Raw genomic sequence first — 26,585 nt, 5'->3', positions numbered from 1 at the left:
CGGTTCTGTGTCACAGACCTGTTTCATTTGTATTTGATAAATTACCAAATTAATTTAGATGGTTTTTGACTTTTCTTTGATGGTTCTTCATTCTTTACAAAAATTCTTGGCACATCATTTTCCAGAATCACAATTTTGGTCCAAAGTTTGGGGGATGAACATCACTCGGTCAGGATTGGATCACAAATAGAAATAAACTAGATTATTCTCATGTATTGTTAGTTCATGTGTTCCCTGAATGATGTCATGAAGATATAATATTGTGAATATTGGAATCACCCTTTCAGTCCTTCAGGTTTCAGTAATGTTTCTTTAAATTCTTGAAATGCCAATATTTTTCTGCAGCTTTAAATAACGCCGCAGCATCGTCGAGGCCGTGCTGGTGTGTTTGTGAAAGCGGCTTTTCACAGCAAACCTATGTGATCCATTAAAATACGCCTGGATTGACCCCGAGGTTTAATCTCGTCACCACTGATTGCCTCGCATTCATCCTGAGCTACAAATAAAATTAATTCCCACAGATGACCTTTTCATGAGCAGCAGGGCTAAAAATGAATAAAACCTATCCAATCTATGTAAGTATGCGTAGACCAGGACCTCGACCATCCAAAGGTTCAATCTTCACCATTACTGGAAGAATTTACATTTTAAATGAGGTCTTTTATCCTTTGTCATTTCAACTAAGCAGACCAACACTGAGGGTCTAAACCTTTGCTGTTCTCTGCTGTGATAAAATAAGATGGCTTTAGCCTTTTTGGGTAGTTAAAAATAAAACTGGACCAGAACTAGTCGAGATTCTTACTTTGCTGATTGGTTCTGAAGTCATCCTGTTGCTGACTTCGTCAATAATATTTTTCCCAAAGTGTTTCCACTGATGTTCCAGCAGATATAATAAAAACAGGACTCTGGAGTCGGCTGTGCTGAAGCCACAGCTGGACCAAAACCCTCCCACAGTCGTAGATCGTGGCTCATTCGTAGCATCACTCATGATTCACAGTTTCCAGGAAACCAGTTAAAATACCTGAATCCCAGATGGTTCCTGCACTGGGAGGATATCCAGCAACAGCAAATCCAGCCCAGGTCTGGACCCGTCGCCTTTGTCCTGAATGTAGAATATCTCCTACACTGAGCGCGCTCAGAGACTACAAGTCCAAAATGTACTGGAGCTCTCAGTCACACCTCCAGGCGGGTGGCTGAGCCTCCAGCTGAGTTTAGTAATTGGAGGCTGGGTGAAGCAGGTGGCAGTGCCCCGTGTATTTGTCAGTGTATGTGTCAGAGCTCGCGTTCTCCAGCCTTTAATTACCGCTCTTCACCGTCTCCGTCACTTCAGGACAACAAGCCAGCGAGCTGACAGGCCGCCACGGCTCGCCCGGCCTTCCTGCCGCCTGAGCGAGCCGGGAGGGAAACGGGCGATTTCTGATTCGATAGCGATCGCTGTTGTCTGAGATGTTTCGAACACGCCGCTTGGACGCTTTCCTGTCAGAGCTAGAAACAAACCCTGTGGAGCTTGGAGCAGCTAACGGGGCCTCCGTCGAGCTGCAGAGGTGGCGTGCACCTGTCGTAAATCTTATTTGCATTTAACCACAGGTCACATTTTATACATAATTTAATCTGACACACACATTTTAGATCAGTTTCACTGTTTAATGTCACCTGTTATCCATGTTTATGTTTAGCTGTAGTTTTGCTGGTTTGTCCACACCAGTGTTAGCTGCTAACAGTAACCAGCAGCTTCAAGTATCTCTTTCTCTAACTTTGTCTATCAGCTGTCCCTGATGTTCCCGCCTCTAATCCTGTCCATCCTGGTCAGGACTCATGAAATCCCATTCCTGACGATCCACATTTCCAAAGATTTAATGCCGGATTCCTTTCCTGATGCAACCGTCTCCATTGGGACTAGGACTACTGCACTGGCTCTCGGCCTCCCTCATGGCTGCGTTTAACCGTTAACCTTTCTGCTCAAACTCATCTACTTTATGTCTGCTCAGTTCTTTAATTAACTGTAATAGCTCATCTTTCCATGCAGCCCCTGGTTAATACTGCAGAAGTATTAACCCCCTGTGGTCCACCTAAACTAGCTTTGATGTGCTGTGTAGAATAGTTTTGGCAGAGCTGCATTATAAAGCCTTAATCTCCGCAAAACTCCAAGCTGATGTTTTGAAGCTTAGCTACTGGCTGTATTGGGAATTTGGGAACATCAGGAGACGATTAGACCCTGTCCCGAAGTCGGGGGTTGAGGGAATATCGAGAACGAGCGTCGAGAATAAAAGAAAAAGGTGTTACAAGACATGTCAGCCATGTAAAACAAACACCCGTTCTCCTTCCACCTCCTCTGTTTTCCATATGTAGCTACCACACACACACACACACACACACACACACACAGTCTTGCATGGCAGCTGTATTCATTTCCATGCAGGCACATGTGTAGGTTCATTTGTGAGCCACTCATACGAGAGCAGCGCGGCCTCGTGTGGTCCAGCTGCTGCTGGTTTATATTTAGAAACGCGCTGATTTCATCGCCGCTCGAGCTGCAGGTAAAATCACATCAGTGGGAAGTTAGACCACCAGCTCGGCTTTTAGTCCACCGATGTGCCACAGGAAACATCACAGTAATGTTCACACAGTTGTCTTACGTAAAAGATATTCACCACGGCTTTGCTGTGTTGTGTAGTTGGTTCTGTGCTTTATTTAGCTTTCTGTGCTGCTGTGCATCATCTGAAATGAAACCTGAATTATCTTTGTGGGTTATCTGAAGAGTAATTTAAAATGTGGACCAAACTGACTTGCAGGTGAATTTTCAGATCGCCATGTGATAGATTTTTCAGAATTTGAATGTTTTTACGTGTTTATTTCCTCACCTTCTTCTAAATGTTCCTTGTTTTCTTCATAGTGCTAATTTAAATCGTACCCAGCAGGACCAGTAGGCTGGACGGCCCTGTCCACACATGGACGGGTGTTTTTGGAAAAAGCCACTGCGTGTGCGCATGGATAAGGAAAACAGATTTTAGTTTGTGATATCAAAGGTGTGCACCTCTATCTCCTTTTTGTTTTTTTGTTGTCAGACTGTGTTATTGTTTGTAGGCTGTAAATGGTTAGGGTTATATCGCCAGAGTCGCTGGCGTGACAGAAGACGTGCTACGGATGGAAAAACGTCCAGTCTGATATAAAACATGTGGTCTGAGGTGGACGTGAAGTCGTCTTGTTTTTGTTACTCTGTGCTCTGTAGGTTACAAGTTGCTCAGGAAAAATGTTTACTCTCTGACTGGTTGGTAACTGGATGACGACTGGTTGGTGACTGGTTGGTGACTGGATGACGACTGGTCGGTTACTGGATGACGACTGGTCGGTGACTGGATGACGACTTGTTGGTGACTGGTCGGTTACTGGATGATGACTCGTTGGTGACTGGATGACGACTGGTGACTGGTTGGTTACTGGATGATGACTCGTTGGTGACTGGATGGTGACTGGATGGTGACTGGTTGGTGACTGGTTGGTGACTGGATGACGACTGGTTGGTGACTGGTCGGTTACTGGATATTGACTCGTTGGTGACTGGATGACGACTGGTTGGTGACTGGTTGGTTACTGGATGACGACTGGTTGGTGACTGGATGACGACTGGTTGGTGACTGGATGACGACTGGTTGGTGACTGGTTGGTTACTGGATGATGACTCGTTGGTGACTGGATGACGACTGGTTGGTGACTGGATGACGACTGGTTGGTGACTGGTTGGTGACTGGATGACGACTGGTTGGTGACTGGTTGAAGGAGGAATCAGAAGTAAACATTGTGTCTTTTCAAACTTGCTGGTTTTAGCGACAGGACTTTAACTTTGAAGACAAATGGTTTCAGGTTTCCATAGCACCTTTTCCGAATTTTACTGACACTCGGTGGTTGGGGAGTAACAAGTAACAGTCTTGCATAGACACGGACCTTTAAACAACAGGTGATTGCAGTAATATGCCAACAACCAAAGAATCAAAAGGAAGTTGTTTTTTTTTAATGCAGCAACATCCTCACAACTGATTTCAATCAGCAGCAGCAGTCAATACTCAGCCCATGTTTATTTATTGTAACTCTGACATCACTGATTAAAGACGAGGTTTTTCTGGGTGATTGTGTACAAAACATGTCATCTCTTTAGACCTTCCAAGATCTTATCTTTACTGAAGCTAATATATTCTTGTAACCAGCTCCAAGAAAGAACAAACTTCATAAAAATGCTGCTTTCATTTCTTGATTTATTGGTATTTTTAACCAAATTTGTCCTTGAAGGTCCTTCTGTTTCAAACTTCCCTTAAAGCTTTTGAACTTCCTGTTTAGTTTTTTTATTGTGTGTGTGATTATTATCAGTTTCCTGTAGTTCTGAATTACTGTCACCATCCTCCAAATACCCCAAAGACCAACTTTGTAACAAAAAAGAGAAAGAAAAGACTGATTGTATAAAATGTCATATGAAACAATGTTTATATATTTCATTTAACTGACTCGTTTTTTTGTTTTGTTTTTCCTTTATGTGCTGGTGGATTTATGTTGGCATCTCTGATAGGTTACAGTGATGTTGAAGAAAATATAAAAATGTGTTTATTATCAGGCAGGTTCTGCATTTTTAGCAAAAATCAGTGAGCAGAGCTTTAAAAAGGCGCGCTTTGATAAACTGCAGTTCACCTTAGAAATAAAATGACCCCAATGCTCTTTAAATACCCACTTCATGTCCTCTTTTACCCCTGCTGCTCCGTTCTTCGTGGGGCTGAAAGTTAGTTTGCTCGGACTTAACTTTCCATTTGTCACTCCTGTCTGCAGAGAGATTTTTCCCACGGGTCCCAGACATTTCATTTGGGCAAATAGGACAAATCACACAACTCAAACAGCCGAGCAGGAATGCACATACACCCACCCTTTATAATAGTTCCTGTCAGATGTTGTCAGGCAGCCAAGAGGATCAACTTTTAGGAAATAAAGTTCCTTTTCTGAGACAAACTAAACAAAATATGTCTTCAAAAGAACCCTTAAAGTGAATTTCTGCTCGTTCTTTGTGTTTGGGGATGAGCTCATGTTGAGGATGTGAAACTGCAGAATCCCATTATAAGTGTGTGTAGGGGTTGGCAATGGCTCTCTGGAGCATGACATCATTTCACTGGGTGGTTTCTGAGAAGGAGTGAGCGATTAAGTCATGGCCCATGTCACGATGGACCGATGCAGGAACGTGTTTGTGCTGATGGGCTTGAAATAACAGTAAAAAAAGGAAGCAAAGAGCAGAAAAGATGGATTTGTAGTTGCACCTCCAGTATCATGAAACGGAAGCTGCACAGCAATCAGGGCTCTGTTTGAAGCATCAGCTCAGATAAAGTGTGACGTATTCATCTGATATAGCCAAAACATTAGCCCAGTGGTTGGAGAACATGGCGAGTAGAAAAGTAACTGAGCACGAAACCTGTTGCCTTTGAAATGGTTGCTTCAGGTCTGCGAACACTTTCAGTCTTCAGAGCAACTTTGATGCCTCAGGGTGGCGATAAAATGGTCTGTCTGCTAAAATATTACGTTATTATTATTAAATGTGAGAAAAATGGAAATTGGGAATGTGTTTCTTTCACCATACGCAGAGATTCACATTAAAAATACAGAAATGTCTCCATAAATGGTGACGTAGTTGCTGCGGGGCGACAACCTTGTTTTCATATTGCATTGTAACTAAAATATAATCAGTTGGCAACCAGTTGAGACGAGTCCCCTGTTGCAGAGACCTGTTGCAGATGAGTTGTGCTCGGCGGTGGAGACTGCAGCTAATTTATAAACGCAGACAGATCGCCAACACGTTGCAGTCAGTCTCAGTTATTTGCAAATGTTCGCTGAGCTGTCATGTGACTGCAGTGTGATTACAGATTGTTTGGAGACAGGTTGCCTCCCAGCACGCGACCTGTGAAATCACCTTGTGGGTGAAAGTGGTCGCCCAGAGGTTAAGGGTGTGGTGCAACCAGTAGAGAAAAAAATTCAGTGCTAACACCAGGCAGATTATTCCTAGTTGCAACGAGGTTGCTCCCCACTTTTAATCTCAGTGACGGAGTCATTATGTTTAGAGGACAGAGCTCAGAGACTGAAACCAGCCACCAGTATATTTCCTCTGTATGCACGCAGTGATCCAAACGCAGTGGTGTGAGCATGCTAATGACGTTTTTATAGCTGTTGGATTCATTTCAGAACATGAATCGGTTCACAGCCAGTTAATTACGAAGGCTTGCATGAAAAATGTGACGCAGGTCAGAGTGTGCGAGCCTTAAAGACTCACGTTTGCCATGTGCACATGTTATTTAGTATGTTAGCATGCTAACGTTTGATAATTAGCAGAAACATGACCCTCTTTGTCTGTGGGGAGTCTGTAGGTCTTCAGTATGTCAGAGATATTTCAGTAAAACCTCCCCGAGGAGCTCGAGGGTCACGAAAGTGGGGACACAATATGAAAATCCAACCTTTTGATTTCGGGAGATTTTAGCCTGGAACAACCAGCAGTCTGACGCTGCTATTCCTTAATTAAGAGAAGAGAGGAAAACAGCACAACAGGCCACCTTTCAAATGCAAATGTGCTGTGAGAAATAAAGCTTTTCTATAAATAAAGCCGTCCTCAGCGGAGCGCTCGAGTCTCATGACATAATCGTGTTTTTCAGCAGTTTTATCCATTTGACCAAGAAATCCTATTCAGGAGGGAACTCACACACGGCCTGCGTGACATTTTCCAGCCTCGCGCTCCAGTTAAACGTCTACGCCACGTTTAATTCAAATGTTTAATGCGCCCCTCCTGCCCGGCGTGTGAATCCGACCTACTTCACATTCAGCTGTAGTGTGCGTTGTGTGTGGGGGGTATGTATGCGTAATTGTGCGAGATGTTGTGATGTATGGGTCGCTTTGGCAAGTCGCCGCTCGTCCTCACATTCAGAGGAAATTAGATGAGGAGAGAGAGAGGGAGGAGGGAGTGAGATGGAGATGTAGAGTGAGACAAAGGCAGAGAGACGTGGAGTTTGTGTGAGAGTGAGAGGGAGGAAGGATGAAAGGCTTCTCTGGCTGCCGGCCCACAGCGACCCACCGTCAGAGACGGTTCGATCACAGCTCACAGAGGTCTGTGTGTGCGCGCGATGTCCTTTGAAATGCTCTCGTTTTGTTTTAAGCTCGGCCTCATCGACACAGACGCCTCTGTTCTGAGAGGCTACTACGCTCAGCCAGAGGAGCGTGAATGAACATGTGAATGAACAGAGGCAGAAGTCGGCGCAAAAAACCCCAAGTCATGCAGCTGAAGGAGGGCGCGGGGCACCTGTGCATCTGTAACTTCATTAAATATGCTGCAGCTCTGTGAAAAGTCTGGAGCCAGTCCTCATGTCTGTATATTCTGCAAGGAAAACAGGAAAAATGTGCAGTGATCATAGAAATAAGTTAGAAACATAGTTTGTACAGGTCTAACGAGCCTAACAGTCGGTAAATGGTCCAATCATGGAGACAAAAACTGTGACACTGACTGAGATCAGAAACACTAAGAGACTACTGTAAGAAAAATACAGCAACTCTGTGATGACAGCAGGGGAAACTCAGGAAAACACAACTTTAATACACCGGGGAGGCAATTATACGAAGGTGAAACACTTGAGGACGGAGAAGGTAACCACACAGGAGGTAGATGCGAGAGGGCGGAGAGGAGGCCGAACTTGTGGAGTCTGCTGGGATCTCACATTTACGCAAATGACTTCAGTGCAAAGTACAACAAATACTGTGGAGAGATCCAGTTCACTGACTCACTGACGGTGTTGGAGGACACCTCACGTAGGATGGGGAAAAGCCAGAAACCTGGGGAATAACCAGGCACCCCAGTCCAGATGACCACAGAGAGCTATCTGCTCTATAGCTTCTGAGAGACAATGACCTCGGTACGGTTTTTAAATGTCCATAAAGCTCTGACAGTCCTGGAATACCTGGATTTGATTAACACACTTTGTTTCACTTTTGTGAATAAATATTTCTTAAATGATAAAAAATGGTTTTAAGTTGTGGTTGTGCTGCTGATGGGTCAAAGGTTTGTAATCTCTCTGACACTTTCCACAGACGGCTGTGATCATTTCAGACTCGGGTTTAGCTGCAGTGATCACAAGCTCCATCTTCTTGTTAGTGATGATGCCTTAATTATGGTTTAAAACATCAGGGTTGTTGGTTGTGCTTCTCCTACAAGTTAAAGTATAGTGGTCCTAGAAGTGAACCCTGGGGAACACCACGTGAGATAAAATTCACAAAGTCAAACGCTTTGAGGTGTGATTAGCTCACCTGTCTAATCTGTCCATTAAAATATTAGAGTCAGTGCTCAGGCGCCACACTTCAGTCACCACGTTTTCACACATGTCACATAGATGATGGTGTTCTGCTCGTTTAAAATATGGTAGATCCAGACGTAAACTGCTGTGTGACCGTGAGGTTTGATGCCGAGGGCGATGTGTCGCTGAAACAGAGGGAGGACATCTGAACGACATTTACAGGACAAAGAGGCTCAGCGGGAGAAATGTTTGACATTTCGCTGCAGTACCGCGGGTCAGGACTGGCCGTCACCTTCCTGCTCCAGCAGCGAAGGGCACCTATGTCGCTGACAGGTTACCCTTTTTTCTGAGCCCCGACAGGTCAAACAGGAAGTGTAGGGAGAAGATGCCATTTGTCTCCTCTGCTGTTCCCGTCACTGGATGTGGCTTATTTAACCCATAAAATGGCGTTGTATCCGAGTGAGGACGGGAAGCAGGAGAAACAGCCCGTTCAGACTGATTTATGAGGAAAAGTGAGCGAGCAGAAAAAGCTGTGGGTTTGTTGTTTTAGAGGCCTCGGTTATCTTTGCAGACCATCAGGTCCCAGTGAAACATCCTCTCGTCTGTTTAAACACTTTGTTTTCCCCTCCTGTTTACACTCTCCTACCTCTCGTGGCAGCGGCCCAACATTGTGCCGGACGCTGTGTCGGCCAGTGCCGACATCTGATTGGTTCAGATGAGACGGCGGCTCCACAGCCACAGGAAGTCTATTGTAACCCTTGCAGCACACAAAGCGGGGCTGTGAGGGCTCCTCGCAGGGACAAGACTGACCTGTCTGTGCCACCTAACGTCCACATTTATTAAAAAAAACAAAAACAGGTCCAGTGTCTGCACGGAGAACACTTCTTCCAGCTGTGCGACTGCGCTGTTCCTCATATTACGTTTCACGCTGATTACAGAAAATGAGCTGAGAGCTTTTGTAGTTTTCTTCTGGACTTTCAGCTTTGCTTTGTTTGTCAGTTCTGTTGTCGTCAGTCCAAAGAAACAGTGTAACTGAGCCGAGGCTTAAACCACCGTCACAATCTGCACACAGTTTAATCACAATCCATCCCGTCGACTATCAGGGCGATAAAAATGCCTCATATGTCAGATATTCCTATTTGGAGTCTTTCTGCTCTGTACCCTGCATAGTTGTGTAATGTGTGATCTTCGATCAGGCCGTGCTGTCTGAACTCAAACATGAGTTGTTCACTTACTAGTAGTGATGTTGTGCTAGCCTCTGCATCGTCTGAACGTATGAAACTATTTGTACCTCTCGCCACACAGAATGTTACCTTGTACCTCAGTAAAGATATCAGTCATGTAAACACTATGGCCCCGCCCCTCCCTGAGCCTGGTTGGAGGTTTCTTCCTGTTAAAAGGAAGTTTGTCTTTCCTACTGTCGCCAAAGTGCTTGCTCATAGGGGGTCATATGATTGTTGGGTTTTCCTCTGTATGTATTATTGTAGGGTCTACCTTACAATATAAAGCACCTTGAGGCGACTGTTGTTGTGATTTGATACTAGATAAATAAAATAAAATAGAATTGAATTCATTTGAAAGAATTAGTTGTTCTAACAAACTTACTGAATCAGAATAGGATACAATTCCAGATCTTCGAAGATCGAGTGTTGGTGGTATTAGCTTCATGGTCGAGCTATGCAGTGCTACAGTGCAGCTACAGGATGACAGCATCTTCACCGTGCCAACAGTCTATAATCTAGTTTTTATGTGTCAATTCAAGAGTCTTTTTCTTTTTTGCCTCATATGATCTGTATGCAGTCTCTACAAGATCATTTAGGTACCTACGAGAGTACAGCATACTACTACTAACAGAGCCGTGAGAAAATCTGGCTCCATTCTTCGTTTAAGACGTCCTGTCTTTGGAAATCGAACAGCGTTCTACTTTCTGAAGAGAACAAACTTTTCTTGAAGCTCAATATTTTAAACAGTTTCTCATTAATTTTGTCAGCATCCACTGCTTTGCCTCGAGTTTCTTCCCGGCATTGTTACCTGTATCCATACTCATTGGCTGAAATATTTGTTGAGCTGTATTCAGAGTCAGGCTCTTACTGCTGAGCCCTGAGCTGAATCTTAAACAGAGTCTGCACTCATCTGTCAGGATATATTTGCCTTCCTCATTCTTGTCCCTAGGGAGCTGATTAGGGTGAGTGTACAAGGACCCAGGAAGAGGTGGTGTGTGTGTGTGTGGCCTCAGTTCTGCTGACTAAGTTTTTGTGACAGAGTTTAGGTCACAGCTGAGGCTGCTTCGACTGTCTGTCCTTCTCCGTGTCTCTGATGCATCCGAGACTCCCAGGACAGAGTGGACTCCTGTCTGGATGGGGGACGAACTCTCCCTCATATTCTTGCATTTGAGTAACATTTGGGACCTTTCTAGTAAATAGATTTTAGGCACATTTCCACAGTGGAACTCTTTTGAGGAACTCTTTTTGGGTTTTTTTTGGGGGGGGGTTTTGGCACGAAACTTCAACGAGCTGCAGTGTGGGGGAAAAAACTCACCTGAAAATAGAAAATACAGAGATTAAAGGAGCGCACACTGTAAGGAAATGTGCTGAGACGTGACTGACGTGGCTGCCACAGTAGTTTGTAACCTGTGATGTTGACTAACCATTCAGGCCGTTAACCTTTTTAGTGCCCCGCTGAATATAACTGTAGTTTCTACTCTAGTTTATATTTCATGTTTTTTTTTATGTATATATGACAGCTGGGATAGGCTCCAGCGCCCCCCGCGACCCTGAAAAGGATAAGCGGAAGTGAATGGATGGATGGTGTAAATGATGTAGTTTCACCCACAGAAAAGTTGATGATGTTATTACTCAGAAACTCAGGGGAGGTCTTTAGGATCTCTATAAGGTCTGTTTTGGAGGGACGGGGTAAAAACTGCTGCTGTATTTAGAATTGTTGTCATTGTCAAATAGCAGCATCACTGCATCATCATGTGAGTCAGATGGAAACAGAAGGGCCGGATGGAAATGCTGTAAAAGTTGATCCCAGCTTCTGCTTTCCCCACATTCCTGGATAAGAAAGCCAACCTGAAGGCTCAGGAACTTATTCACATGGTTGAAAATCATTAATGTGACATTTAACAGTGTTTCTCCCGTTTAATTCTTTGGTCTAAAAGCCACAATATGATACAGTTTTGAAAGTGTAGGGCAACTTTCTCAGCTGAATTATACAGAAGGCTCAATACAAGACACACATAAAGTAGCTGTTAGCTTATCCTTTACCTGTTAGCTTGGAGCTGTTTAATGTAATATTAGAACAACTGCACTCAGTAGTAGCATAAATAACACTAAGACGAAATTACAAACATAGTCAGCTTCCCTCATTGAAGACTTTATGAGACTAACCTCATCTGCAAACCTCAGAAGCGTTTGAGAAACTGTTTTTACATTAGGCAGCTTAAAAGAAGATCTCTTAAATAAACAGATTTTAAACATGAAACAAACAGACTGGGCAGCATCACCTCATCCCCCATCACACTGAACACTGGTGCTCCACAGGGGTGTGTACTGAGCCCTCTCCTGTACTCACTCTACACCTACGACTGCACAGCCACTAACAGCTCCAACATCATTGTGAAGTTTGCGGACGACACTACAGTGGTGGGTCTTATCACCAACGGTGATGAGACGGCTTACAGGGAGGAGGTCAGCGCCCTGACCCACTGGTGTCAAGACAACCATCTCACCCTCAACGTCGCAAAGACAAAGGAGTTGATAGTGGACTTCCGGAGGTGCAGAGAAGTACACACCCCCATCACCATCAACGGCGCTGCTGTGGAGAGAGTGAGCAGCTTCCGGTTCCTTGGAGTACATCTGGCTGAGGATCTTACGTGGTCAGTACACACAAACAAAACAGTGAAGAAGGCGCAGCAGCGCCTCTTCTTTCTCAGGAGACTGAAAAGATTCGGCATGAGCCCCCGCATCCTCAGGACCTTCTATCACTGTGCCATTGAGAGCATCCTCACTGGATGCATCACCACCTGGTATGGCAACAGCACCGCCTACAACTGCAAAGCTCTCCAGCGAGTAGTGCGGTGCTCTGAACGGATAATTGGAGGTGAGCTTCCCTCCCTCCAAGACATCTACAGGAAGCGGTGCCTGAGGAAAGCGGGGAGGATCATCAAGGACTCCAGTCACCCCAGCCATAAACTGTTCAGACTGCTTCCATCAGGAAGGAGGTTCTGCAGCATCCGGTCCCGTACCAGCAGACTGAGAGACAGCTTCTTCCACCAGGCCATCAGACTGCTGAACACGTCATAGACACCTCAGCTTCACTACTGGAACTTCAACATTATGCACTCCATACTGTATATAAATGCCACTTGTTTTGCACATATTCAACTCTGTATATTTTATATATTTTATTATTATTATTATTATTATTAATTTTTTTTTTTTTTTTTTTTTTTTTTTACTATTTAATTTGCAAAAATGTGTATACACACACACACACACACACACACACACACACACACACACACGTAGGAAAATATTTAGTATACACATCCAGAAATGCATACACTATTATATATTGTACATATATTTATTAGTTTCAGGTTGGCCATTCTTGTATTTTGCTCGTTTGTGTTGTTGTGTTTGCACATCTCTGTTGCTTGTGGGGCTCGCACACAAGAATTTCACTCGCATGTGCTGTGCCAGTGTGCCTGCACATGTGATGTGACAAAAGTGATTTGATTTGATTTGATTTGACAGAGCGACCAGTTTATTGGTGGGACAATAATTATCTGCAATATTATATGTTCGCTGATTTGTTGTATCGGCATTGATAACGTCTGTTAAATGAAAACAGAAAAAAATAACAAAGAAATTCAACCGTGTTACGAATGTTGTTGTTGCATAGTTTATCCACCAGAGGGCGCTCTGCAACTTCCCCGTTGGCAATATGTGTTTGGAATGCCAACCGTTACCCAGAGTCGGAAAGAGCGTGAACAAGTAAATCAGTGCACATGAGAAATATTAGTAAAAGCTGTGATTCGTCTGAAAGAAAACAAATATCAGCCGACGTATTTCAGCACGTTGGTATCGGCCTTAAACAGTCGTGTATCAGTCGAGCTCGAGAAGCGAGTCACACTGTGACACTGGCTGGATTTTTTTCAGTATTTCTTAATGTTGACCGCACAGAAGTCAGGTTCAGGTTCAGGAAATCCTCTGAGGCGACCCGGATTCAGCTTCCAGCTTCACTGCTGATGTGTCGCTCCACATTCCTCTTAACTTATTTCCCTACTTTTGGTAAAATAGGATCACATTATGGATGCCCATTCTCAGCCTGAGGCCCAAAAGAGAAATGAAAACGATTGTTTGGGGACTAAAATTAATTTCCTCTTATAACGGTCACGTCTAACTTCCGTGTTTTATTTGTGCTGGTTTCATTTCTGTGTTTAGGGTTCGAGGCCTGTAAACATTTTCTCTGATTCCTCAATCATTTAACCGAACATCCTGTAGGAAGCACAAGCTCGTGTTTTTTCTTTCTTCTTAGAACCTGAAGCTTTTGTTTTCCAATCCTTTCCAGGCTCCAAGTCCAGGTTATTATTTACAGAAATCCTCGTTTGTTTAATCTGTGCTGTCCCAGATTTCTAGGATAGGTTGTTTTACATCATTGAAATGATTTAGAAGAAATGCTGATGTAAACCAAATTCCTCCTGAAAATTAAATGCAAGTCAGCCTTTTCCCGATTACAAAGAGCGCCCTGCCAAACACGGAGACAGACAGGGAGGCGAGTGGTAAGCCGGCCGGTTTGCTCACCAAATTCTTGCGCATTGATGGAAAATGTTCCCTCAGTGATTTCAGTGCCTCGGCAGTTACTGGTTCGGGGAAATGATTTTCCATGTGGTGAATCCATTATTGGCCAGGAACATGTAGGATGTGTACTGGAAGTGTGGTGGGACACATCAGGAACAGATGTGGAGATATAGATGTCGGGATAAAGACCCAGGCATTTGGATTCACTTTTGTAGTGTCAGGCTAAGAGTCCGGGCTGCACCGCGCTTCTGTTTTCTAGCATGAGCACACATGAGGACAATAGCTGCTGCGCTGCAGGAATGAACGCCATTCTCTCAGATAATGTGAAATATTTTTATTCAGGAACCCGTTCCAGCATTTAGGTCACATCTGCTTTCAGAATAGGTTGCTGCTTACTTTCTGTTGCTGGTTAAAAGCATGTGTGTCATCGTGTTAACGCTGATTCTGTGCGACATATGGCCACTCAGTGACCTTTCCGAGAGCAGAAATTATCTGTGTGTCGGAAGGAAGAGAAGGAATGTAAAAGTGTGCTTGAATGGATTCCAGCGTGTGAGGCACGTTTGTCTGGTCACATCCACCCTTCTGATGGTATTTAGACCTCATGTGTCATTTTGTACAGGAAAATAAATAAAAATAAATACATGACTCAATAAATTCATTGATAACCATTAAACATAGCAAAATAATCATTAAAAAAATTTTTTTACGCGATTTGCTGTTTTAGTTTCCAAATTTGCTTCTGTGTGGATTTAATGATGAAGCCAAACCTGCAGTTCCTCTCACATCCACTAGAGGCCACAGCAGTTAGTCACTTCCCATAGACTCCCATGTTAAAATATCAGACGTTACAGACAGAAATAAACACGTTTACAGCCTGATACAAAAACCTCACACTTATTTTATTTCTAAGGGTAGTTTCCTCCTCCATAACAACCCGGTCTTTAAGTCTGACATCATTAGCCATTTCCAGGTCCAAACGCCGCTTCAGGTCCCAAAGTCAAACGAACACTGCGGCATCGCTGAGAGTTAAAAACTGTCTAAATTCTTTCATCTGAAATAAAGTAATCAGTGTTGCTGTTTTTACCAACAATTAGGTTAAACATCCAGATATCAACCAATACAGGATTAATGAAGTTTAATGGAATTAGAAGTTAGCAGGGAGTTAGCTCGCTAACATGATATAGCATGTTCTGACTGAGAGATTTCTGAAAGATTAAAACGCACAGCTCTGCTGTCACTTCCGACATAAATGAAAGCAAAACTAAGCAGCAGTGACATTTGTAACGTTACTGAAGTTGGGCTAGATGGTGTATAATGATGTGCTACGTGATCGCTAGTGACACAGCTATGTTAGCATAATGCTAACTTTTTTTCCACTTGATAAAAGTTAACGTGAGGGTTCCTGATGGTTAGGGACAAATGTAATCGCATGGCAGGATGCTGTAAACGGACCAAACTTCAGTCAGGAGAACAACTGAGATAATCCATCCACACTAAGAGGTTAGTCATTAATATACTGCTGCTGGGCTGTAGTTACATCGTAAGGTTTTAAACACTGAGCTTTAAAATGAAAAGTGATAATAAAAACCGAGAGAGGCCGACAGTGATCACTGACTGTTTTTAGGGGCTTGTTGAGATTAAATGGAACAACATACAAAGCATTAAAACACGTTAAAAACACAACAGCCTTATTAAACACAGAGTAGTTTGGACAGCTGTTGCATTTGTTTATAACTCGACTGGAAACTGTTCAATTTAAATTATGAGGTTTGGCTTCTTTGATTGAGCGGTGTCTTGACACAGGTGGTTTGAGCTGATTCAAGTTAATTCAGTTTCTATTTATAAAGCACCAAATAACAACAACAGTTGCCTAAAGGTGCTTTATATTACACAGTAAAGACCCTTGAATAAAGCATTACTGATGTCTTAGTTTCCACCCTGTTGTACAAATGTAGTCACAGACTCAATGGGTTACATCATTGTAGCTATGTCTGTAATCCCTGTAATGTTTTTTTTAAATTCTATACTATTTAACTTTTACATGCCCCTGATTACCTAAAATATGACCACCTGTTCTATTTTATATGTCTGTTTGAGTCTTCAAGCTATGGGTTATTAAATGAATAAGAAGTAAATAAAGAAATGTGAAAGGAAATGATTTGGGCCGTCAGTATAAAACGTAATAAATAGAGAAGTAAAGTACAAAATAATAAATTCATTTATTTACACTTACTTTTTGTAAATTGTTTAATCATTTTGGCAGTGTTCACCCTCCGTATCCTCCTGCCTGAAAGACAGTATTTCATTTTTGTGTGTCTGGACTTCAGTAATGACTAAATTAAAGTGACATTTATGTAGAGGAAGTAAAATATCAGCTAAGATTGAGGCTAAAACTCTGTTTTAAACCCTGAAACAGAATAAGAGGTCCTGCTGTATTTACTCTGATATTTGATGTAACGTCAGACATAAAAAGACTTTTTCTCTTTCTGTTTTTCTTTTCTTCACCTCAAAGCTGTAAATAACCGCAATGTGACGATTACTCTGTCCCACCTCTGCACCACACACACACACACACACACACACACACACACACACACACACACACACACACACACACACACTGCAATTATGCTTTCCTCCGGGGGAGCCATTACCAGGGAATCCATCTTTTCCTCATTATAATTTAATTGAAGTGCAGAGAGATGCAGACTCATGTTCGAGCTGCCATTTTTCTCCACTTTCCTTCTTTTCTCCTCGTTCATGTTCTCGCCGCTGCTCTGGGTTTCATGTGTTTGATCACATGACTCAGATGTATGTTATGTTGTATAGAGCTTTTTATTTTCCCCTGCACAGGCGCCGGGCTCAGCCTAAGAGTCGGGGCGATCCGCTCCTTCATGTTGAGAGCAGCCGGCTGACGTGGTTCAGACGTCCTGTTAGGATGGATGGAGGCTTTTCTGGGCATGCCCACCTAGGAGGAAACCCCGGGGTAGATTATTTATGTCAGCTGACCTGGGAGCACCGTCTAATCAAGCGTGATGTTCAGGTTGTAAATGGTGAACCTATTTGGAGTCCTGTAACTGAGTATCCACGCCTCGCTCATCACAGCTGGTTTCAAAGTTTGAAACTTCAAAACTGGACTTCACTGACCAATCACAAGGGCAGCGTCTGTCTTTTATATACAGTCTATCGTTAGCGTTCTTGAAATCAGCGTTAAAAGATGGCGTCAGGTTGATGTAGACTATTTTTAGAGGAAAACTGTTGTTTTATCTCCCTCCCTTCCCCTCCTCGCTCTTTATTCATTGCTGCTAGGCTAATGTCTGTCTAAACAGCCCCTTTTTCACTTCATGCCACCCTTCACTCATGAAATAAACAGCTTCCTTTTGCATCTAAAGAGCTGCTTTTAGGTTTTTGTGTCAGTGTGTGGGCAGTTTTTCTCTGAAATGGAAGCGCTTCAGAGCTACGAGCAGCGTTTAGCTTCTGAGAGAGGGCATTTGTGAGCTAACACACCTACACCGCTGGATTTATGACAAGTGGAGTCACAATCTGCACAAACCGAGAACAGTTAAAGGCCGAGTGAGTGCGGAGCCGCTCCGGCTGTTGTTCCGTGCGTTTAGCCGGATGTAAAGAGTCTCGTGGTGGTGCCGGACCTACACCTCATTTTCCCACCTCGCCTTCGTCTTACTCAGCGGGTCAGCGTGCCGATCTCTGCATTTCCAGACCGACAGATATGCGAGTCACAGCTGCTTCCTAATGCCCTCCTTCATTCCCTCTGAAACATTACCCATAATTCTTTGTCCTCGTGTCTGTCTGCCTCATTTTTTTCACATTGAGTCACCATGTAGGGTTCATGCTCAATAAATCACGCTGCGCTGTCCGACCACAGGAATAACAGCTCTCGCCAGCATACTCTGTCTGCCTGCTTCTGTCTTTACGGCTCGTCGTCAGTATTTAAAGTCTCTCTGTTCTGTCTTCTTCTCTCACCACACATATTTTTCTCTCCCCGTGGCCATTAAAAAACTCCCACAGGAATCCATGACTCTCAAACCTCATATATAAATATCAGATTCTTGTGTTTCTACTCTTTGAATTTATTTGTTTCTAGTTACTGTTACTTGTTTACCATCAGACTAACCTTGTTCTTACTTCTGTACAAAAATTCTTCTTTTTACCGCAAAGAGAGATTTTTGTTTGGAAAAGAACCCACACAGTGTCTTTGAACACTGCTCTCAGCTCAGCTCTGTTTGGGCTGATTGATGTGTATCAATGTAAGCCCCGCCCCCTTCCCCCTAATCGAAGCCCCGCCCCCACTCCATACACACATCCATACGATAATAATACTAACAATGATGAAGTTTTTCTCTCATTGCAATGTCTCAGCCCCACCCTCATTCTCCCTCTGAAACCCCCGCCCCCTTTCCAAAGTCCCGCCCCTTTCGGAAGCCCCGCCCCTCTCTCCACAAAAAGACATTCAGAAAAAAAAACACTGTTGACAACACCTCGGTAACACAAATGCTAACCACACCTTTGTTTTAAGAGGTAAAATTACTGCTTTTTTCAATGGAGTCTGGTGCAGGGTGGTGGCTTCATATCTCTGTCAGGAAGATACGGTGATATTGAGTCCTTTAGGTCTTTCTGCCTCTACCTGAGGACATGGCTGACTGCCACCTGCTGCAGGTAACATGCTCTATATAAGCCCACCGTCCCCCACAGAGGGAGAACACGTTACCCACTTTACTTTTGTGTTTACGTTGTTATATAATAGAGGAGACAAAGCTGAAAACTGTTAATCCTGACACATGGACTCGCACCTGTATTGGATTTGGACATTGCTCAGTCTGTTGCCGTGTATAACCGTCGGTTCCTCTCTGGTGTTTTTCCTCTCAGAGCAGCACAGAGCGCTCTGACGTCCGCTGATCATGAAGTCCAGGAAGTGTGAGAGTACACGATCCCTTTGGTTTCTCACCGCCCGGCTGGATCCTTTCAGAGGACTGAAGTGTTAACTGTCCGTGGCAGTTTTATGGCCCTGCTCTGTGCTCGCTCTGGACCGCTTTAACTGGGAATTGACTGTGGAGGAGAATTTGCTGAGATATTTTTGGTATCAAATGTTGTTAAATCACAGCTTCTTCCCGTTTTGAAGCTCTCGCGCATCGTGTTGCTCTGCAAACGCCTCCTCTTTTTGCTTTTGGCTAATTGTTTTTGTGAAATTCGACTCACTACTCCGGTGGTTACTCATTTAACACGAGTTGTTTAGTGTTATGTTTAATGACATTCAGCTATTTAATGGTGCTGATAAGATGATACAAATGTGACTCTGACACATCAGCATGCTTCACAATAAAAAACAAACCCAGGCTTTCTCTGCCAGCAGCGCTGAGTAACATGCTTGGATGTCACACTGTTCCACAATCAGGTCGCACAAATAAAACGTGGAAGTGCTTAAAAACCTGCATTCTACTTGTAGCCCACCAGGGGGCGATTGCAAATAAACTATCCGGTTGTTCAGTCTGACGTCACTAGCCATGTCTGGGTCTAAACTCCGCTGCAGGTCCATATATCAAACGATCACTGTGGCATTACTGAGAGTTGAAAACTGTCTAAAGTCTTTCATCTTTAATAAAATGATCAGCGTTCTGCTCTACCAGGTGTAACAATTGAGTTTAACATCCAGGCATCCATGAAAACGGAATTTATGACATTTAACGGAGTTAGAAGTTAGCAGGGAGTTAGCTCGCTAGCTTCTATCTAAATACAATATAGCATGTCCTGACTGCGGGGTTTTGGAAACAAATTAAAACGTACAGCTCTGTTATCACTTCCAGCATAAATGAAGACAGAAAACTAAACAGCAGTGACGTTTGTAGGGTTACTGAAGTTGGGCTAGCTGGTATATAATGATGTGCTACGTGACCGCTAGCGACACAGCTATGTTAGCATAATATAAACAAGCTAACTTTTTTTCCACTCGATAAAAGTTAACGTGAGTGTTCTCGGTGGTCAGGAACAAATGTAATCGCATGGCAGGATGCTGTAAAAGGACCAAACTTCAGCCAGGAGAACAACTGAGATAATCCATCCACAATACGAGGTTAGTCATTCATATACTGCTGCATGGGCTGGGCTGTAGTTACATCCTAAGGTTTTAAAAACTGAGCTTAAATAAATGATTAGCGGTAATAAAAGCCGAGGGAGGTCAGCAGTGATCGCTGACTGTTTTAGGAGCTTTTTGAGATCAAATAGAAGAAAATACAAAACATTAAACATGTTAACAACACAAATGCCATATTAAACGCAGACTACTTTAGACCCGGAAGTAGGATGCACTCACGTCATCACTGAACAACCGGATAGACATCTATGAGGAAACTGCTTTCTGTCTGTCCTGAGTTCATGGACTGAATCATTTGTTTTGGGTCAAACTGAATAAAAAAAGAAATACTTTGTAAATCTTCATTGTTCCACGTTTCACACAGGATTAGCTGTGGTCATTTCCATTCACTTATTGACTAACGTCTTACCTATCACATATCACAAAGTTGTTTCATAGGTAGACCCGCCCCTTCTGGTCACATTTGTTCCATGCGGCCAAGATGGGGTTGGCATAAATGCTCGTCTTGAGGCTTAAAAACAGGACTTAAGACACTAGAGGATGAGGTTACGGGAGCTACATCTGGGTTCAGCTCACTGGGGCAGCAATCTGAGCAGAGAAGCCCAGATGTTCCTCACCCCACCACCTCCTACAGCTCATTAGGATGTTTCCAGCCCAGTCGACAGACATAAAGAGTCTGCCCTGGGGCCTCCTCCTGGTACGACATGCCTGAATACCTCACCAACAAGGCATCCAGGAGGTATCCTAGTCAGATGCCCAAGCCACCCTAACTGCCTCCTTTCGATGTGGAGGAGGAGCCACTCCACTGCTGATCCTATTTCTAAGAGAGAGGTCAGCCACCCTTCAGACAAAGCTCATTGCGCCGCTCATATCTGCAGTCCGTCTGTTAGTCTCACGCTAAAAAAAATACCGGTAAACACAAGTAACAACGTCTTCAGGAAAACAGTCACCATAGTGGACAAAAGGTGTTTTTGGTTTTAGAAGCAGACATCACAGACGGCTCACAGCTGCTGAACGCTCTAAAGTCTTTCACTCATCGTATCAGCACGAAGGGCGAGAACAAAACTCACAGCGATGCACTTACAGGTCGGAGAACGAACACCTTTAGTGTCTGCAGAGGTTAAATGATGGGAAGTGAAGGTGAAAGCAGCATAATGGTTGCGTCACAGTGCTGTGGAAACGTGCCTGTCACTGAAACCAGTAAAAAAAATAATCATGTGACCTCAGGATATTGGTGATAGTCGTGCAGCCGCGGCTCTCTGTGGGGAGGAGAGTCTTCTTCTGAAGTCGTCACGGAAACACACACACTGACTCTACACTTGGTGTGCGTGTGTGTGTGTGTGTCTGTACATGCGTGTGTGTGTGTGTGTGTGTGTCTGTACATGTGTGTGTGTGTGTGTGTGTGTGTGTGTGTGTGTGTTTTGCCCTTCAGCTCTCCTTCACCCCCCTCCTTCCTTCCTGCCGCTGCTGTCTTTACATCGATGCCCCCCTCAGGTCACTAACTGCTGTTACTCACATAATGATGGGGGATGCTGCCTGGTTGCCATGGTGATACTCACATTGGGGGTATGTGTGTTTGTTAGAGGGAGAGAGAGAGATTTGTCTTGGCAACCTCTTTGTGTGTGTGTGTGTGTGTGTGTGTGTGTGTGTTACAGTCTGAGCAACCGAGCTGCTGGACAGAATAATGGAAACAGCGGCGTCCTCTCAGAGCTTCGTGCTCTTTTCCTTTTTTTTACCTGTGAAACAAACAAAGGTGCGCTGTCACATCACCCTGTGTTTACTGGACCATGTCACACACCTGTACTGCACCTCCTCCCTGATCCTGATCATTTATCTTCCCCCACATGTCGTCAGGGTTTTAGCTTCATGTGAGCATCTGTGCTAATCGGATGGAGACGGCGTCTCCTCTGGAGCTTCTTCCTGTTTTAAACATGTTAACGGAGCACTGCATAACCCCACTGTTGTTAATGACAGCCGTGGCTCTTCAGTGAAAGACCGTGATCAGCCTGGGCTTCATGTTTGCAGTATAACATCTCATATATGTCAGTCTTTACAAGAGCTAGGACATGGACATGTGTCCTGTGCAGCATATATACCCTGTATCATATAATATATACTGTTTGCCAGGTATAAAATATGTTATATATCTATATATTCAGTTATTTTAGGAAACTCTTTCACAAGTAGAAACTACTGCCAACACCTGGCTAATGTACTCTGATTAGGGATGGGTATTGTTTAGGTTTTATCAGATACCGGTGCCAAACCGGTACTTTTGAAAAGGTGCCGGTGCTTAAAGAATGGAGAACACAAACTTTGTCCAAAAACCTCTTATGTTTTTATTTTTAGCAGTCTCTTTTTTTCAAAATCCATCTTGGAAAATGATGGCCATTTTTGAAAATTCTGATGGGATATACCAAATGATTAGCTCTGTAGGGAAAAACAGTGACTGTTTTTAAGAGCTCTGGTTCTTTATGTGTGCTTTCTGATAAACTGTTTAAAAAGTTGATCCTCAAACCAAAAAATCCCTCCAGAAGTCCAAGCCTGGCCAAATAACGGGAGTTTTCCCTGACAGCTAATTCCCATTTGGCTAAGCGGGCTGCATCAGACAAAGCTGGATTTATTTTGGCATGTTAGCTAATGCTAGCTAATGTTTGCTTGATACCCAAAGCAGCAGTTAGCCGGGTTCAAATGCTACGTTCTATTTTTCTTGGAAGCCAGACTTCAGAGCTTGGAGTGATGGCAATCCCAAGTTGAGTGTCTCCACTAGTAAAGTCAGAAAAGCAGGATTTATTTTGCTCCTAAGCGATGTGCAACCATTTGTGCATCGCTAGCAATCCAGTGATAGTTCACTAGCAATGCTGGTGATGTTTTTTTTTGTTTGTTTTTTTAATGTTTATCAGTAAAAACCGCTGCTGCAGCACATTCAGGGAAACACCCTGACCCACACTCTGCGTATGTCTCACACAGCCACAAATACACAACAGTGGCAGCACGGGTTACATGTTTTACAGTTTTGCTAATGTTTACGTGCACTGCCGCCATCTTGGATTGTGAAGTCGGGGTTGGTGGGGCTGCTCCAACACTCGGAGAGGGAAGTCTATTTTCAGTTCCAGTTTAAAGTTCCAGTTGAGAACTTGGAAATTAGGCTTAAAAAGTAACGGCTTTGCTGTCATTAGCTTGTGAAGCCGGGACGCTGGTTGATTTCAGGCTATGAAAGGTCTGTTTGTCCTTCACACTCTTCCTTCCCTGTGCATTGAAATTTCCATGATGAGACGAGAGCTTTCTCCTGATTGGACACACAGAGGAAACTGATGTTCTGGATTGAATGTGATTACTTGATGAGCTTCATCAGTCCTCTCGTCATTCATCCCCTGCTGCCTCTTCATCAAACATCTTCTCCTTTCCTCTCCCGTCCTCGTGCGTGATAAACTGCTCACACACAAACACACGCGGAGCTGTTTCTAGGTCACGAGGGCTTATATGAATAATAAACAGCTGTCTGCTTTAAAGAGAATTATTTATAGAGGCCTTGAATGAGCGACATAGACACACTCTTCATCGCTTTCTCTCCACCTTAAACGCCTCCTCCTCGACTTTCTCCGTATTGTTGTCTTCATTATCTGTTATCGCTTTATTTCCCGGCCTCGCCGTGTTTGTTTCTGCCTCCAGGAATTCTCTCTGATGCTGATACTGCTGTACCTGTCATATACAGGAAGCTGTAGTAGTAGTAGCTGTAGTATCAGACTGTGTTCTTACACCTTCCATCTGTTTTTCATCTGGATTTCCTGGTTCAGACCTGAGTATCCAGGCCATACACAGCCCGGCAGTTATGAGAAGATAAAATGTTAACCCCAGCAGCATCGAACAACAAGTGGAGGAAAAAATTTGTGTCGGAGTCAATTAATATCAGCCAGCCACGTCGCCGAGAGCTGAATCCGTGCCGAGATGCTGACTCCCCAGTTTACAGCGAGAGAGCGCCACATTAACACATACATCAGAGTCTGCAGTCATTCATAATTAGCGAAACTCATTTTCCCCTCTTGACCGCCTGGTGGTTGCATCACAACATGCAAAAAACATGTTTATTTATGCTGTAAAGTGTCTCCAGTGGACATTAGAGGAACTGCGAGTTTTAGTTGAATCTAATCTGCCTCTGATGGTTATTTCTGTTTGTATAATCATGAACTCAGCAGGCACTGGGGTTGGATCGATCCCAGTATCGATATTAATATTGGTATCGGTATCAGATCGATACTGGTGTCATAGGACCGATACTTTGTTTCTGTTCAGCAAGTTTAGCATGTAGCCGTCTGAACTGTGTTAAATATTTTTTTTTAGAAATGAAAAAATGTACCTCACACCTTGCTGTGTTGACTGTCACGTCTATTTAAAGCCTACAGCACATTTAAACAAAGCTGACCCAAAAACGTCAGAGATGGGCTCAGTTTCAAAATCCATGAAAAGCCGAATGATGTGTTTTATTGGGTTAAATGATTATTGTGGAAAGTAAAAACCAGCGATTTAGTGTTCAGAATTTGACAAACCGATGATGACTCATCTTATAAATCATGACACACTGCTCTCCCCTAAGTTGCTGCCCTTATAGGGTAAAAGTCATCGGTATTGGTATCGGCAGAGCTGGCCCTGTATGGATGGAAGATGGAAAAACTGACCTTCCAAAATAAATCTGGAGTCCTACGAGGTCACGCTCCGACTGGCACAAGTTTAAAGAAGCAGTCTTACAGCTGGAAGATCTGCTGACAGGAGCTGTAATCTGTTAATCTGTGAGGAAAGTGAAAATGTAGCAGTGAGGAGATGTGGTGATGCATAAACAGAGAAAGAAACAGGAAGCAGAGAGTGACTCTGCAGAAACAGACAGGATGGCGGGCGGGGAGCTGAGGTCAGCAGGAAGTCAGACGCTGGCCAGCCTAAAGCTTTGGGCTGAAATAGCATGATGTCATGTGGACTGAGCCCTCGTGGTAATCCCAAACATCCACACACACTGTAACAGAACACACACTCACCAAGGCAGCTGCAAATCCACCAATCAAACTAAAAGTATCTCACATTCAGGCAGGTGAGTGCGGCTCACAAACTGACGAGATCAGGCTCTTAATCCTGAGGAAAAGTAAAATTAAAACTATTTAATCTGTGTCATATGTTGCTATTATTTTTGATTAAGGAAACCTGATAAATAAGACGACAATCAGCTTCTGAGTTAGTCACTTCTATGATTTAAAAGAAGTCTGTAGCAATCCCGTGTGTTGCTGTCTGGTTTATAATCTCCTGATAAATTTCTCAGCCCAGCATCTCATATCCTTCAATAATCTGTTTCTGCTGCTTCCTGCTGGTTCCCAGTTTGTTCGCCTCACGCACAGGTTAGCTGGAAGTGGTCGGGCATGTAACTCAGCAGTTTTGCATGACTCACAGTTCAAAAAAATCCTTCTTTATCTGACACTCGGCCCCTCAGTTCATCCTCTGTCCAAACAAGCTGTTTTGAGTCCCATCTTTAAAGTGACTTTCTTCTGATTGGTTGCCCCTCATAAACAGTCTGAACAGCAGGTAGGCGGGGCTTCTGTGCACAAAACGGCCACATTTGGGACATTAACCCCTCTGTGACATCAGGCAGTGAGTAGAGTAAGAAAAAACTCAGCGTTTGGAGGAGCCTGAGTGTTTGGCTCACTGTGATTCTTTGGACTTGCCTCATTAGAGTATAAGCTCCGCCCACTGAAACAGGTCCTTGATGTCTACACGCCTGCTTCCTTTTTATTTGTCAAACATGTTTCACTGCAGTTATTTTCTCTGTTGTTATCGTATTTTTAACAGGGGCGTGTAGCACATGGATGTTTGTAGATGCAGTACCGTGATTGGCCACTAGCACTGCTGTGGCGCTCTGCTCAAAGATAAATTGAAACAAATCGCAGCGTCGTGGAAACAGCAGTGTGGCTGTGTTTTATGCAGTTGGTTCTTTCTGACCTTTCGTGCAGATTACTGGGTTTTATTTTATTTGCTTCGCTGCAGGGTTACAGCAGGACTTTCAATCTGGAGATGCAGGCTAAGCTGTAATCTCTGTCACCTTCATTCAGCCTCAGCAGAGAGGTCAGAGGTGGCTGTGAGGAGGCACCAGTTTAATTTGTTTTTCATAATTCGGGGAGTGCTCAGTGCACGTTCGTGTCTCTGCAGCTCCTGTGTGTGTCGGTGTGTATTTGAGGAAAGCACAGTTTTAGAAGCAGACAGTCAGAAGATGCATTATCTCAGTTCTTCAAAGGGCGGCTCCTCCTTCAGTCAAACCAAATAATCAGGACAGTCTTTGAAGCTGTGCTGACGGCTGGAGTCGCCGGCCTGTGAACCTCCCTCGTCGTGCAGCAGCTCGTC

The 26,585-nt window shown here is 43.8% G+C and overlaps 1 protein-coding gene across 5 annotated transcripts in view; it reads left to right on the top strand.

The window, feature by feature from the left end:
• The window catches only part of dbn1 (drebrin 1), a 117,572-nt gene that overhangs the window by 67,227 nt on the left and 23,760 nt on the right, over positions 1-26,585 (top strand). The window lies entirely within an intron of this gene.

Source organism: Diplotaxodon limnothrissa, linkage group LG10 (assembly GCF_057381915.1).
Source record: "Diplotaxodon limnothrissa isolate DT_005_m linkage group LG10, D_limnothrissa_male_GT1.1, whole genome shotgun sequence".
In the NCBI taxonomy this organism is placed as follows: Eukaryota; Metazoa; Chordata; class Actinopteri; order Cichliformes; family Cichlidae; genus Diplotaxodon; species Diplotaxodon limnothrissa.
The sequence above is the reverse complement of the archived record's forward strand: the minus strand, read 5'-3'. Positions and strand labels throughout refer to the sequence as shown.